This window comes from Ammospiza nelsoni, chromosome 5 (assembly GCF_027579445.1).
Source record: "Ammospiza nelsoni isolate bAmmNel1 chromosome 5, bAmmNel1.pri, whole genome shotgun sequence".
NCBI lineage: Eukaryota > Metazoa > Chordata > Aves > Passeriformes > Passerellidae > Ammospiza > Ammospiza nelsoni.
This window is the reverse complement of record NC_080637.1, coordinates 26,849,379-26,866,828: the sequence shown is the minus strand read 5'-3', so window position 1 is coordinate 26,866,828 and position 17,450 is coordinate 26,849,379. Positions and strand designations below refer to the sequence as shown.

Sequence of the window (17,450 nt, the reverse complement as noted above, 5' to 3'; positions counted from 1 at the left end):
AAAATTAGCCTCACAAGAAATGTAACAATCATATTTCTGTAGTGAAAGATGTGGAAGATGGAAAAGGCAAGTAAGTGTTACAGACATTTCCTTTCAGCCTCTCACCCCCAGCAGGCCAGACACATGAGTCTGGATGTCCTGTAATGCTCAATCAGAAATAACATTTCATAAGTCCACATATATTTTTTTCTCAGCTGTATCCACATCTTCTCCTTATTCCAGAAGCTAAACATGGTTTACCACTGCTCTATATGAAGCATAGCTTTTCAAAACGCAGCTGGAAAATCACTAGGAATATGTTGGATAAGATCCATCTCAATAGACTAATTAAATCTTTATTTCACCAGCATTTGCCTTGTAGAAAATCTGCATTGATCACTCACAGAATCAGTCATTCACATTAAAAGGGACCTCAAAGGGCTTCTAGGTCCAAACTCCTGCTCAGCCTGGGGTCAGCTATCAGGACAGGTTAGCTTATCAGAGCTTTAGCTGGGCCATGGAAACCTTCAGCTATGGAAACCACAAAGACTCTCTGAAAAAAACCCATCCCAGTGCCTGACTGTCCTCAGCTTTCTCTTTACATCCAGATGCACACCTTGTTCAGTCTGTATCCCTTGTCTCTCACTGTCCCACCATTGAAATAGTCAGGTTGGATGGAGTGCTGACCAGCAGGACTCCAAGGCTCAATGATCCTGGAGGACTTTCCCAACCTTAATGATCCTGTGATGATGTCTCCACTTGTTGCAGAGGGGCTGAATTAGATGACCTTTAAAGGCCCTTTCTGACCCAAAACATTCTATGCATCTGAGATTATTATGTGATTTAGCTCCCCTCTAAACTGTTTCTTCTCCAGTCTGAACAAGCTCCACTGCCTCAACCTGGCCTCCCAGTGCAGGAGCTCCTGCCCACAAACAACATGAGGCTTTCTGCTGAATTCACATCAGCTCATCAATATTGGTCTTGCAGGACCCAGAACTGGCATGGTCTGACCAACACTGAGCAGGGAATGATCAATTCCCATGAGCAACTGGCTGTGCTCTTGTTGACACAACCCAAGATGCTGTAACACTCTAGAGCACACTTCTTGAGAGCTATTTCTGGAGAACTCCCCATGCTTTTATGTGCCAGCTATCCAGGCTGATCAACTACATATTTAAAACTTTCCTAATCAGATTCTTTGAAAACTTTTATGCAATCCATCAGTACAGCTTTTTTATCAAACACAATAAAAGGCAGAACCTAAGTAACAGTAGAGTGGAGCTCACATACCAAAGTACACGAAAATGGTATTTTATCAACAAAATGCTATTTTTCTCATTCCCTTTTTATGATACAGCAAACTTCTGCAGCTTAGGTCTCCATCAGAACAATAAAATTGAGTTTTAAAGTCTGTTCATGTAAGTGTATTTTTACAGAAAAACAAGCTGGTATTTTGCTGTTGATTTACAACTGGTTTCAAAATAATTATGCCTTTTCATTTAGAATTGAGTTAATTTGCAATATTGAAAAATACAGTAAAAAAAAGTGTAGAGCTTTGTTTATAGGGCTCACACAAAATTAGTGTACACTGAACAAGAATTATTAATTATATTGTCAAAGTAGCTAAAGTTTTAGGACCACATTATGTGTGGCACCACTCCAGACTGGATAGAAATGAAAAAGTCTGTTCCAGAAGTAACAGAGCTTCTGTGCACTTGGTATGTGTCAATAAAAATTTGGCTAGTAAAGGTGACTCCGATTTTCACCACTTTATCTTCAGGCTATATAGCAATTTGAAAGCAATTTGCACATACATACACATCACATCTCACTATGTTTTTGTCTTTAAAACAAATGTTAGATATGTTAGTTCAAAGAGAAATACCATTCATAAGCCATCTTCATAGTTTACCTGTTAACTGGAAAATACAGAACGCACTCCCAATTAAATGTATTTAAGTTTATATTCCACACAAACAAAGGCATATCTTTTGAAGGTTTCATATTCACTATCTACTACAATACAAAATTTTCAAGCTCTGCTTATACTCACAGATCATGAGATTATGATTCACAACACAACTAAAAGCCAAAGACTTGTGTCATGCCACAAAGAAATACACTGATTGCAACAGATATGTAATGGCTATGCAGATCTACTTTCCTCATTTGCAATTGAAATTTTCTTTCACTGAAGCAGAGTGAAGCAATGAAAAAAGCAAACCAAAAACAACAACAAATCTTAATCCCTGCTTGGTGCTTTATCATAGCTTTTTTTTTCCACTAGAAACATATGACAGAACCAGTTACACCTCAGGTTAAAATGGTTATCTTTGAACATTTCCAGGGAGCAAATGCAAGCAGTTAGACTTGCGAGATTACAAGACGAAAATGGCAGTGTTATATCTACGTACATAGAGCATGGGCATTTATATACCATTTCAAGGGATTTCTGTAGAGACCAGCAGGCTGGAAAAAGTGCTAAAGAAAGCAAACAGCCTTCATCAAACAAAATGAAGACAGACTTCCCAGGATCTGAAAGCTTGGCATCAAACAGCAGTAAAAATCTCAGAGGGTTAAACCTAGAGCTAGTATGTTACTGCACAGCAGTTTTCTCAGTCACACATACATAGATACAGCAAATATACACAGCAGTACCACACAACAGAAATACCTCTTCTTTGTATTAAGACAACTTGATTTCAATTTAGACTACAACAAGCTTTTCAAGAGCACCAATCTCGCCACTTAAACATGCCGTACACATTTAAACTCAGCTGTCTTCCTACTGAAAATAAGGAAATAACTAATGCTGGAGAGATTAATTTAAGAAGGTCAGCAAGGGATTTTTGTACTGTAACTTCTCATGCATTAGCAGAGTAACAACATGTTCCAAATCTGCAAGCTTAACAGATGCATTTTAAAGGAACATGGCTGAAAACTGTTCTATTTTCATATGTGACCCCTATTTCCTTAGTATTAGCAGGAAAATATTACCAGTCACATGGTACCAGTCTAGACAGATTGCTTGCTCTATGATTTATAAACACACTATCAAAAATAAAAAATCTGGCCAGATTTATACCACATGGCATATTCTTGTGGCAAAACTATGACATCAAATAGTCATAATTCTCAGTACAGCTCCACTTTCAGACATCTTTATAAATGCTCTCTACTTGAAAATAGGTTACAGTGATTTCCAAAGTAAACAATGAGGAACAATAAGAGAATTCTGCCACATAATTCACCACCTCAAGTTTATTACATTCCAGAACACTGTCAATGGATGTTCAATAGGAACTTGAATCTGAATTGACTTCATTTACAGCTAAAAGCTCAGTGGTTTCGTAAAACCCAGATCAGACACAAAACGTTACCCTCACATTTAGTGGTGAAATACAGAAGAATGTTGTACAACATATCTTAAGTTACTGAAAGATCATAAAGTCTTCAAGTATATCCTTAACCAGAGAATAACTGAATGATAAACGTGCCAACATGACTTAGCAGTACCAGCTGATTCACAGTAAGTCAGGTCCTGTATTGCATCTGTTATGTACTTAAAAAAACATTCTCAAATTTCTCACTGTAAAATACAAGGCAATGAGCAAAGGGGGACAGAAAAGGAAGAATGACTACTATAAAAATGTCAGCCAATTTCAGATAAAGATCAAAGCAAAAATACCAACAAAAAAACCACAAAAAAATCTTACTATGGTACGTCGAAGCTTATCTTTCTGTACCCTAGCCATGCTGACAACACGAGGGAAGAAAAAAGCATTCAAAGAATGTTTATAGATTTATGCAGCGAAGCCTAATTTCCCTTGGCTAGCTGTACAGTTAACAAGGAAAAAAGAAAGCAGAAAAGGGGATTGGAGGAAAAGCAAAACAGATTTACATAGTTAAATCAAGCTCATGCTCTCATCCTCTTTTACCTCTTTATTAACTGAAAATAGCCTAGAGAAATTAGTTTTTTTACAGATTTTATGAACATAACCTATATTATTTTAGATATTTGCACCTGTATTTTAAATGAAAGATGGCATCATACATTTCTTAGAAGAGCTAGACAGCAGTAACTTTAGATTACTTTTCATGACATACCAGGAGCCAGAGGAAGATGACAGTTTTAAAACAGAAAAGTGTTTTTAGGAATTTATCAGCATGTATTTACAACTAAAGAAAAAACATATACCAGAAGCTGAAGCCTTCACTGATCTTAGTCTGCCACCAGGGATAAACATTTTGCATCACAGCATTACCAGCACACAGACCTACAGATCCTTTAAGCTGAATTACAGTCTTGATTATTATCCTAGTCAATGACTGAGCTAACAGCATGGATACAAGCAGATTTGCAGTATCTTTCCCCAAAGATTAAGCCTGAAGGGAGCAGGAGAAGTTGGTAAAGTGAAGGGAAAAAACAACATTTAGGAAAATTCCCCTTCCTCCAACACCTTCTGGCTTCCTATGTATTCAACACCATTTGGAGGTTTACAAAGAGCAAGCCTGTATTTTGTGTCAATCCTAACATGCTTTTTGCTGGTAGCCAGTGCGACTGCAATATGTTCCTCATGAGATGATCTTTAAACCAACTATACACACACACATATATACACATACACACACACCACTGGGGCTCAAAATAGCTCACAGTTACTGAAATCTAGATCTTTAAATCTAGTGCACACATGTCATGGCTGGTTCACATGTTCCTACTCCAACACCACATTATTTCTGAATGTAGCTAATTGTTTAAGCTCCACCAGACACATGACAGGTCACCTCTTCCAGGGTTTTCATCATCACATTTAAAAAAGAGTTATTTCTCCTGACAGCTTTCAATTTTTACAACAGAATCTGTAAGAGGGTTATTTGTTAACGCATTTGAGCAGCATAATTGATACCACGGGTTCCTCTTTGTGTTTATCTACTTTAAATATGTGTCTATCTATATACAAGCTCAGATCAAAGATCTATATCAGCTAGCATCCTTAGTCCAACTACAGCAAGTAGAAGATATTTGAGAAAGAATCTTTAAACAGTGGATAAGAGGGTGGATTTGTTTCACTGAAAATGGCTCTTTGTGAGAGGAACTGAACTACATCATGAAATACAATTAATTTATAACACACCCTCACTCCTGGGAAGGCTTATGGAAGGTGTAATTAAATGGGGCTCTGTCTACCCATAAAATGCAAAACCAAACCTTCTCAGAAGCATTTTCTTGCTAGACAAGACTTGTAGGGTTTTTTTAGGAGCTTATTCATACCACATCTACCTCATTTTATTTATTCACAAATGCAATTTGTTGTAAAATCACATGCAGCAGCTCCCATACACAGGCTGAATAGGACAGTTTAGGCCATCAGGCCAAAGAAACACACTTGCTGAAACATCAGTTCCTCAAAAAATACTTGAATTAGCCTGAATAAAAATGTTAATTCTCTTGCAATTCAAGAATGGCCAGTATTTAAAGGGCAATTTATCAAAACTGTCTCATTAATGACAACAAATTATACAGCACTGCAAAAAGTCAGATAAAATGAATGGTTCATAGAAGTGCTGTGGTTTAACCCCAGCCAGCAGCTCGATCACCAGCTCACTCCCCCACAGTGGGGTGGGGGACAGGATCGGAAGGGTAAAAGTCACAAAAGTTGTGGGTTAATGTAAAGGCAGCCTAACACATAAAGCAGAAGCCACACATACAAGTAAACAAAGCAGGGATTCATTCACCACTTCCCGTGGGCAGGCAGGTGTCCAGCCTTTCCCAGAAAAACAGGGCTCCATGACAGGTAACAGTGAGTAAGGAGGATGAATACCATTACTCCACTGCCTTTCTTCTCTTCTTCCCCCAGCTTTCTACGCTGAAATGGTGTGTCCATGTCATATGCTGTGAGATATCCACCCCTGTGTCTGGGTCAGCTGGGATCAGCTGTCCTGGTTGTAACCCTTCCCATCTCCTTGTGCACCCCCAGCCTCCTCACTGGCAGGGTGAGGAGCAGAAAAGGACTCAACCTTGTATAAGTTCTGCTCAGAATAGCTAAAACATCCCTGTGCTACCAGCACTGTCCTCAGAACCAATCCGAAACACAGCCCCACACCAGCTACTGTAAAGAAAATGAATGTTACTTCAGCCAAACCAGCACAAAACATAAGTATTACTGAAACTATTAGAACCTCTTACAAAGCAGGTTTGATCTCCTGGTGTTGTGGGTAACCCAAACCATCATTGCATTCCTGGGGTGGGCACCATTTGGAAAGCCTCAGATGCCATTTTCCCTTTGTGTCCCTACACGGACAGCAGTGGGGGCCACCATCTCAGGAGACGGTGGTACCCCACCAGTTTGGGTTCATTCCCCCTTTATTCCCCCTTCTGTGATTTAGCAATTTTGTATCTAGTGATTATTTACTGAGGGTTTTTTTTGTTGCTGTTCCACTTGTTAGTAAACTGTTACTTCATCACTGATACCAACTCACACTTCCTCCTTATTGGTGGAAAGGGATTGGTTAAAACTCAGGGGAGGTAAACTCATTTTAGAGTGGACACCTTAGATTGTCTTAAACCAAGATACCCAGCAATGAAGGTTAATTTTAATCTGTAGAAAATATCTTTTTACAGAAACTACCATAAAGCCAAATATTTAGCAGGAGGATACAATAAACATTCCTTTCAGGCATCTCCTTCACACTAGATGAATCCTATCTACTTATACTATTGCTGTTAATGAATATGTAAAACTGAGCTATGAGTAGAATTAGTCAATTGTGAGGGAGAAAAAAAACATATATTTGCTACTGATACTGGTATCCCTGCCCATGGCAGAGAGGATGGAACTATGTGATCTTTTGGATACCCTTCCATGACTGTATGGTATCTGAAAACTAAAAAATTAAAATACCAATAAGTACAAAGGAGAAACAGGACAGACCTGTAGAAATATTTGTAACATACCAACCCATTGATTTTGAAATTTCTCATTGGTCCTGGTAGCTCCTGTCAGGAGTTTCTAAATCCAAAACAGATTTCAGGTCAAAACCTGGAATCAGACTTAGGGAAAGAAAAGACAAGCAAGCTTGAATACCCATGGGATACGTAAGAGCTCAATTCCTATGTTTGATTATGGAATGCTGATTACATTACAGGTCAGTATAATAGCTACAGTAACTGTTTTGCCATGTAAAACAACAAATGACAACGTGCTACACAGGGCACACAGACTGACTGGGCCAGTGCTTCCATGCTCCTGCCTGTGGAGGAATTCCACAGCAGGCACAGACAGTTCTCTCAAGCAAAGAAGCAGAATTCAATTGAGGCACATCCTTCACTTTTCTAGTTTGACTGGGACCAAGAAGCAATCTTTTTGCCAATCTCCACTGGTAATTCCCACTCCAAAATATCACCACATCTAGGATCCATGCAGAAAGACTTTTACTACTACACTACTCCTCCCAAGAAATGGTTAACAGCTTCTATATGACCTGACTATATTTCCTGCTCACAATGAGTAACTGGAAAAAATAAGTATATTTTCTGAGGGGAAACTTTTTAACTTTCTGGAACTTCAGCTTCTTTTTAAAGGTGCTTTTTGTAAGCCAAATTATAGCTGTACTAATATATTCTTGTCCACAAGAATGTGCATATTACCATATATCTTAAAGCTAGTAACAAAATAATTAAGCCTACTTAAATACTGTGTATATATAAGCATATATCAATATATAGGATATCATTTTAAAAAATAGTAACCACATTCAGCAATGTATACACCAAGTAAGCCATCTAAAGGGGTATTTTTATTCCAAACGCATAAAAGATTGGTACAAGAGTAGCGGCTGCTCTCTTGTCAAAGTGAGCTTTACGTATTCTTGAGGTGTTTTAACCTTCCTGCTAAAATTCGGACTAACTCTTGAATTCGCAGGACACAAATAAAGCTGGGCTGGTTTTGTTCAATTTTTCCTTCTAAGGAGCAGCAACGTGACAAGAGCAGTAAGTGACTAAACTACAATGGAGGACTCCTTTAAGCATCTGCTAGCCAGAAAAACCAAGATGCTTCATCTCTCCTGCATCTATGAGGCATATATACATATATATAAATACGCACATGCATTGATTTTCTGTAATTCCCTGTAGCGCAGTTTTAATACTGTGCAAGATTAGATATTTTTGTGAACACAGCACAGGAAATTGAAAACAACACTGAACTACCCTAAGCTGTGACCCACTAGGAGTGCAATCATGCTTTTGTGGAAATACTGTAACAGAAAAGTAGCTCTGAGCTAATTCATGGGGTGTTCCCTTTATCAGAAAGGCTGCTAGTTCCTTTATCTTAAATCCCTGCACTGCTTAGCAGGCACACCTGCATGGAAAAAGTAAGGATCCAAGAGTACCTCAAGGCAAAAAGCATCCGTGGATAATGTGGAAGTATCTGAGGAATAATTTCTAAGGAACAGTATGAATGAAGGTTAAACACACTAAAAATAGTATTTTATGGGAAATAAGTGGAGTAGATTATCACCTAATGATAGATTAAAAATTCTAGGGAGCACCGGGATTGTGCTCCTAATATAACGAATTCATATTGCTGAAAAAGTACAACAAAGTCCAGCGTGAGCTCTGCCTTTAGTCATTGTTCACACCTCCCAGAAATTCTGTGCTATTGGTACCAGTTAATTATGTCTGAGGCACATTTAAAACACATTCTTAAACAACTCAAAAATACCACATACACTTTTTTTTCCCCCCCCAGAATGATACTAATTCTCATAGATAATGCTAGAAACAAACCCCTGTCTTTATGCAGGGTTATTTATTAAAATAGAGCCCCTGAATTTCCATGACATTCAGAGACGCAATGTGGTGCTGCGTCAACCTTAAATATCAAACAATCAAATATAGAAAAAGAAACCATATGCAGAAGCAGAAAATCTTAATACCAACTAATGTGTATGCATGTATGCTCATATATTAAAATTTTTTCACCATCTCTCTCCAGCTTTTGTACTTGAGATACATTGCACCATTTGAAATTATTTCCAAGTCTGGACTTAAAGTGTCCTCACAATTATTTTCCATACAATTTGCTTTCATCTCTGATGTCAGAATGAAATAAAGAAACAAGAGCAGTAAAAGAAGATGGAAAGTGATAACAGACTCACACATTGTAGACCTGGGCATCTTGATAGACACCAAGTCAAACGTAAACCAGAAATGTGCCCTTGCAGTAGAGGAGGCCAGTTATATCCCAGGGATGCATTAGACAGAGTATTGCAGCAGGATGAGGGAAGCGATCCTTTTCCTCTCTACTCAGCACTGGTTATACCCCACTTGGACTTGATTAAGGACGGGATAGAATGCTCTGACAGCTGGGTCTGTTCAGTTTGGAGAAGAGAAAGCTCAGAGGGGATCTTATGAATAAATTGGAATATATCTAAAGAGAGGGTGCAAAGAGGACAGTCAAGCAAACTTCAGTGGTTCTAAGTGAGGCAATGGACATAAACTGAAGCATAGGAGGTCCCCATTAAGCATCAGGGAACAAATTCTTCCCTGACAGAGGTGTCTGAGCACTGGCACAGGTTGCCCAGGGATGTTGTGAAATCTCTGTCCTTGGAGATACTCAAGAGCCATCCAGACATGACTCTGGGAAATCAGCTCTAGAGTAGTTAGACCAGATGACTTCTGGACTTTCCTATGAGCTCAACCATTCGATGATTTTGTGATTATGTGCAAGTACCACATACAGGCAGCCCAGACAGCCAGCTAGGTCATTTGGGTCTTTATGGAAATATGTTTTTCTACAGTCTTTTCCATCTTGCACCTCTGAAAGTTAGCAACTGCCATGATGCAACATTCTGCCACTTGTGCGCTTCCCCAGAAGTTCCAAATAACTACAATTAATGAACTATCCCTCACAACAACATGTGACATGTTTTTTGTGAGCCAGAGGGTCAAACTTGAAGGTACTGTACCTTTTTATCAACTTCTGTAGTCTTGCACTGAAGTTGCAAGGCTACAGCTTCACAAATACGATCTCCATCTCCTTTGTGGTCTAGAGTTCAACACTATTTAGAAGCAACAAAGAATTTATTTGAGCCTCCTGCATTTAGAGTGCTGATGTCTGGAGTACTGATTCTAAGTAAACGAGGTACTGAAAGTCAAGTGTAACCCATTTCTGTGCTTAAAATAATATTGAATCATTGAGCTCCTTTAGAAGAGAGATCATAGGGATATATTAAGACATCTTGGGCTGTTAGTAGTGAACCTTCAGGCTAGAGAAAATGCATTATTAGCTTGACTCTAGAGGTATCCAAGCCCTGTCTTTGCTGTTGCGAATGGTAATAGTGAGTTGAGTAAACTTTACTCAGTGATGGCTAAAAGAACAGTTCTTTGAGATGAGCAGCTCTCAGGTCTGAAGATGCTGATGGACATTGCAAAATATGTCTTTAAACATTCTCTTACTATACCAAAATCTTTTTAACATTGTTGTGGAATGAGGGGGAACAATGACAGTATGCTTTTTCAAAAACCGTTGAATAAACAGTTGTGTTATGTTGTTTTATAAACAGTTGTGTTATGCTGTTTTAAAAACTAGAACACCGAGTAGTGAATATTTTGACTAATTAATGTGGATTTTAGCTTTTGGCAAGTGATTTCACTGAATTAAATGAATAAAAAATCTGAAATAGGAAAGGGCTAAAAAGATTGATGATGTGGGTGTCGCTAAAAGGGTGACATTGAGAGTACAACAAAGGAAGGGTAATCTTATCCTTTGGTATGGTCTGGAGTTTACACAATCATTAAGGATATAATCAAAAGCTCACAAAAAAAAAACCAAACAGTTTGCTTTCACTGGCCTTGGATAAACAGCCTATTCTGTGGTGTTTAAGAATCTCTTCTCATTTGAGGGCAATATGATAGTTACAAACAAGGTTGTTCAAGGTGATAGCAAAAGGAGGATTAGCATGCCAACTTATCTCTGCTCCCCACACAGATGGGGCCAGAGGCATCAATCATTTCTGATAAGATGTTCATATCATATTGACACAGACACAAAATGTATATCAATGAAAGAAAATCTCAACAGGCTCCATCTAACTGAAGTGCTGCCTTGAAATTTTCCCACTAATAGTACTGCTATTTGGAAAAAAAGAAAATGTTTTAGAATGCTATCTAAGAACTATGGGTCATATTACAGATTTAAGAATTTCTGCAGCAGTATGTTGGCATAAGACAGAGGCACAAACTCTACATAAATGTAAAGGTCAGCAAAGCAAGCAGGACTCTGAGCAGGAGATGATGCAGCATTTTTATGCATTCTCTTCAATGCCAGGAACAGGGGCCACAGCCTGAACTGAACAAATGTAGGCAGCAGCCTTAACACCTTCCATTCCCTTTTTGTAATACACTACCCAGTTTTGCTGGTGTTTTCAAAATTCTCCTGAAAAAAAACCCCGGCAAGATCTCTAGATGGTAATGTGCTACATATATTAATACAGCCCTATGGCATCGGCACTGGAAAGGTGGGAATTTCAGAGGACATGGGGATAACTTGATTTTCTGAACACAGTCATCTGGTAAATATTATCCTTGGGCTTTTTGGCTTTGTTTTTTTATAGCAGCAGAATATTCTTATAGCAACAAATAAAGTTAACACTGCCTTGGTGAATAATGTACATTGTCTAGAAAACAGCTAAGCTCTTATTTTGTCCCTTGCCACTTGTTAAACTGATTCTATTAAAAGCTAATAAGTGAGATATTTCCAGGATCTGATAAGAAAAAAAAAATCTATATTTTTGATTAAATGATTGGTGTTCTTAGAGCTCCAGTGTAAATGGGCCCCCTGGCTATACTAAGGTCATCATTGCTGAAAAAAAATGCTGTATTGAGTAGCTGACAGTACATCTGTACAGAAAGCACAGACTGCCATCATAATCTTTAATTTCTTTGAAAAAGTACCGCTACAAAATTTGTAACTGTGTAACCGCTTGAAGTATTTATCACTGGCTTTTTAAGTGTGATCTTACTGCTGAAAGAAAAGTTTGTTTCACTAACTTCTGTTTGGGTAAGAGAAAAAGATATCCCCAAAGCCAACAATCATCACCACACCCACTCTTCAGTACTCTTAAAGCTGGGACTCTGTATATTCACCTTCATATTCCAAGGAATAGAAAAACTTCTAAAACTTCACAAGTGACCACACACACTACAAGGGATGCTAATAAAAAACATCAGAACACAGGATTGTTGCAGTGTGCTGAAATGTTGCAATCAGATTTCCAGTTTTTTTGAGCTGTAACAATGGCCTACCTCTTACCTAAAGTTATTGTTTCTCATTGCTTGCACTCAGAGTTCCCTAATCCCTTTGAACTCTAAATTGTTTTTGCAATGTGATTGTAAACAATTATGTCCCAAAGCACAGCTGAGTTACTCTCTTTTACAGAACTTTCCCCCATCCAAACTATGATCCTGCAATATCCATCTTACAAGCACTATTTTATGATCTACATGATCAAGTTGAATTAGGTGCTTTTGAAGACAATCTTCTGATCATCTCCACATTTTGATTCACAAGCCAGAGCTATGAGTCCAAACTAGAACATATGCTGCTGCCACTCAGTCCACACAACCACAGATTTAGTCCACAGTAAACATTTACACATTAACATTGAGTCTAGCATGAAGTTCTGCTCTACAAATCCACTCCTACAGGATGGCACTACTTGCATAAGTAAACAGCAGTCTTGGACTTGCAAATTGTTGATTTGCTGACAACAAAATTAGATTCTATAAAAGCAAATCATCAAGGCTCTTTACCACATTGGTAAGTCCTTCTGATTTTGCTTTTCTCAAACATTTGTGCAACATACATGATTCCAGAACAGATTTTATAAAAGCATTTCTTTACCAGCGTGAAGCACCAGTACAGACCCCCACAGAGTATGTTTGAGCTCATATACTTTAGGAACCACTTCAAGTAGACAGCAAAAGCTCAGCAGTGGCCAGAAAAATAGGATTGAACTAAAAGACAAATCTCATGAGATGTGACCATGGATCTCTTTCATTTTCCAACTACAGTAACAGCACCTCTCTACAACTGCACATGCCAAAATGCTTCCTTTAGGATTCTACACTAGTGAAATTACTTATAAAATTTAGGTGTCATCATTAGAGTATTTTACTTTCTTAAAGTAAAAGTGTTTTGGTTCTTAAAGAACCAAAAATACCCAAGGAACACAAAAACTGGGCTTCTGAACTTAACAGAAATAAAAGAGGAACAGAAACACATGATTAGAAGATAAAACAGCACATAAGCCAAAGAATTTTACTGGAAAAAGCCAAACGGTTGTATCATGTTAAAGCAGTGCCACTCACACTTGCTCTACCCCACTCAGGGGCAATTACTGTTCTAGCAAAGCAGCAGGAAGGGGAGAAAAATAGAACATGATACAAAAACACACCAGGGAAAACTCTAGGAACCATCAGGGGCTGACTTCAGCTGTTTATTGCTAATTTAAGCAATAGCAAAAATTATTCCTAGCAGCTAGTTTAGCCAGAAAATATGGATATATACATATGCATACAGATCAAGTGAAATTAGCATGCACCAATTAAGTAGAAAATGAATGACTTACAACTGTAGCCTTAACAAGCATAAGCATGTCATGAGTCAGATTTAACTACTTGACTTAAATACTGACAGTTTTTGTGCTTCCATAGAAGTAAATAGTCAAATTCAAACAAAGTCTTTTAAAGTGGGAAGGCCCATATTAGACAATTATTTTAATATAGGAACAGTCTGGAAAACAATATTATTATTGTTTATTAACAGGAAGAATAAAGTCACAGATAAATCTGAATTTTATTATTACCCCTAACAATACAATCCATTATTTTGGATGCCAACATATTTAGAAATAGTTATTTTTAACAGCTATTTCCAGCAACAAAAGAACAGTCTGGAGAAAAGTACAGTCTCATCCTGTCCCAAACAAATGGAAAATTATCCAAAAAGAGTATTTACCTCTAGATTAGTAAAATGTATAGAAAACCATTCCTATGGCCCAAAGTGGGTGCTGATCTCACTAAGTTAGGTGTAAGCAAGGCATAACAACTCATATGAATCCAGAGAAATCTTTAGACACAAAGTCTGAAAATAAAAAAACCTTGAAGCATCTCTGATTTTTTTCTGTCACTATCTGATACCAGATATCTGCTCTGGGGAAGTTACTAATGCCTTTCAAAATCAGTTTTTCACATCTCATGAAAAGCCTATTATCTAATTCTCAGTACATGTTACAAAAATTATGAGCATTTATACATGCTGTTAAAGATGAAAAATATTTAATAGAGAGTTATCTAGCTATAAATATACTTAATTTATTTTTTTTATTCATAGAATCACAAAATGGTTTGGGTTACAGCACACCTTAAAGATCATCTAACAATGATCTATTCAAAACACTAAAGGAATACTAAGAAGCATTATCAAAACCAGAATAACTAGGAAATGATTTTATGGCTTTAGTTTCCATCTCTTTACATATTTTAAGAGCTGGTATCCCAAAGATGCACTGGTAGGTCCCACAATGAGAGCACTAATGCTTATGTTTAATTAGGAGAATATTCCTTAACCATATACATTGCCTACCACAACATATCTGCTCTACTTAAACTAAAAAAAGAAACCACCACATACTGAAAACAGTAATTTTGTATACATATATATATTTTATCAGGTTTTTTTGATCTGACTATCCTAAATCCTTTGCATATATTTAAGAGCAAATTCAGGGTGTTTTTTCCTATAGATTACACTCTAGAGGGCTGATGTCAAAAACTCAGATAACTAATACTGAGAATTTATATCCTGTATGATTTCAATATCAACTTCTTCTGAACTTGAAGCCTCAAACTTTACTGAGATCTAAAGTAGTGATACAGAAAACAAAAAGTAGTAGACTAGATTCAGATCAAAATTACTTCAGGACACACTGAGCAGCTCCTTAATCACTACCATCTATGGATCCTAAGGAGCTTTCCAAAATGTCCTAAAGAAGGTGCAGACATTTCACCAGCTGAATTGCTTTCTAGGCTTTGCTGACTCTAACTAGCAACTAGTTACTGGAGATGCAATTCACACAAAGATCTTAAGTTTAGACGTCTTTGGGGCTGGATTCCAATCCTAAAGTCCACTGATTCATCATTCTGAAATCAGACAAAAAGGAAAGCATTGGTTCTATGTCTTAATCTTGACATTTACTTGTGACTGCAGAAAGATACATCCATCTACACAGATTCCAGAGGTGATGCTGGTGGTCTGCTCCTCCCCCTGCCATCCACCTGAAGACATACTTGTACTTCATTTCAGGACTAATTCATGTCTAGCGATGCACAACTACTCAGGGGAACAAAAGATGATGAAGAAGAGCAAATTCTGAATTTAATTATAAAGCACTTCGGGGATTTTCCTTTTTTGTTTTTTTAATAAAGAGGAACAAAAGTGCAGTGTAGGTGAAGAATAGATTTATATTAGTAGGTGTGGTTCTTTCTTTAAGAGAAAAAAGACGCATGCCCGATTTCTCACTCTGCCTTTGAATATTCAAACTTACACCTCCTATCTGCCAAAGAATCTGAACTCTTAAGCCACAGTAATCTATATTATTATATTTTACAAGCCATAAAAGGAATTAAAATTACTACTGTTCTCCTTTTCCTGATCTGCTTGTCTCTACAATGACAAACAGTACCTACATTGCTTCATGTTAGATTACACTTCTGCCAAGAATAATTACTAAATGTAGCTCCTGTGGCAAAACATATGGGTCACAAGAATTAGAGAGAAGTTTTGTGCTGACATTCAGGCGCATAGCTTTCAATTTGATATCTAGTTTTTTTCCACTTTATACATCTGTATTCTTTTAATCTGTTTTTAGCAAGTAATGATACAATATTTCCTTATTAGACACTCAATTCTGGTCCCACTAAGCCAACACAAGAACTGTTAACACACTGTGCTTTCTCCTCATACCTTGGTTTGCCTCAGTTGTTACAGAATGCTTTTTTTCAGAGAGAATCTATAACTGTACAAGAAAAGATTTAACTATCTTTCATTGCTCAGTGGATATTTTCTAAGTCTGATAATTTCTTAATATTGCACAAGAAAATAGTTTTAAATTGCTTATTATATTTATTATCGTTTAAAATGGGCTAAGTAAAATCCTATTCTTGTGCTATAATACAAAGCTCAGCTATCAAACCATGCATTCCCTACGTTATGAAGTACCTTCCTTTCACCTGACTTTCCAAAGCATTGACTTTTCCACAGGGCTTTTTCTGGCACTAGTCTGGACTGGAAATATTATTCCTTTTTGGAGAGACTTTCCTCATCTCAGTATCCACAATTGCTATTCTGTTTACTGTGATACTTGAACAAATATTGCTGTTCGAACAGTTGAATATATGATACTGATAACATAAAACCAACAAAAAGCTGTGGAAAAAGATATCCAATCAATGGAAGAAGTAAACAGACAATGTTTTTTTAGTCTTCCAACCATCTTTTAAAGCTGCTATTTTCAGTGCATATACCTGAGGATAGAAAAAATAAGATAGATTTATTAGAGATAGATATATTGATGTACAGAGAGCTTACAATTGCAGGTCCACCTGAGAAGAAGCTAAGTTAGTTTTAAAAAATTGTATTATTAAATTTGAATTCTGTACTCTCTCCAACAGAACTCTTTAAGAGGCTACAAAGCTGACTTATGTCAACTTATATGAGGTAGACCATGAACACTCTATTATGCATTCAAACAGTCTCATTAAAATAAACAGGATTACCCACCTGAGGAAAGCTTGGTACACATACAGTTGTTGCAAAATTTAACATATAAAGTAGCAAAGTCCAAAGAAATAAAGTCCAAACAATTCTAATAATATAAGCAATGATTTGGAGAAATAAATTTTAAGTCATTTATATTCATATATCTTTACCTGGGCTAGTAAAAAAGTTTCATCTGTTCTTTTCATTACATTATTCCACAGGACCAAAAACAATGACTTGGGAAACCAATGGACAAATGACACAGCTAGGTTCTGACAGATCCTAAGGTGTAAGGATCTGTACTACAGTACACCCAGCTTTTGACCAGCCCTTTTGCTAGAAATGATCAGAAGAGTCGAGTGTCCATCCTCCTCAGCTCCACTGCTGCCCGTAGGCTTTGGCATCACTGCAGGGTGTGAACTGTGGGGGCTGAGGACACTGACTCCTCTCATGCATCAGCATCCTTCTGAGGAGATTGTTCATGTCAAACATGCATCAGCAAGGGCCTAAAGATCTCCCGCCCATTTCTACTGAATAAAAAATACACATTGTACCATACTGTTGTGCACCACAATCAACCAGCTTTGGTTTAAGTCTGTAATAAACCAGTTAAGTCACTTCCACATCTAGTCCAGACAGATCATA

At 37.4% G+C, this 17,450-nt stretch overlaps 1 protein-coding gene across 1 annotated transcript in view; it reads right to left on the bottom strand.

The window, feature by feature from the left end:
• DOCK4 (dedicator of cytokinesis 4) overlaps nucleotides 1–17,450 on the bottom strand; it is a 223,293-nt gene that overhangs the window by 112,994 nt on the left and 92,849 nt on the right. The gene's annotated exons all lie outside the window — the stretch shown is intronic.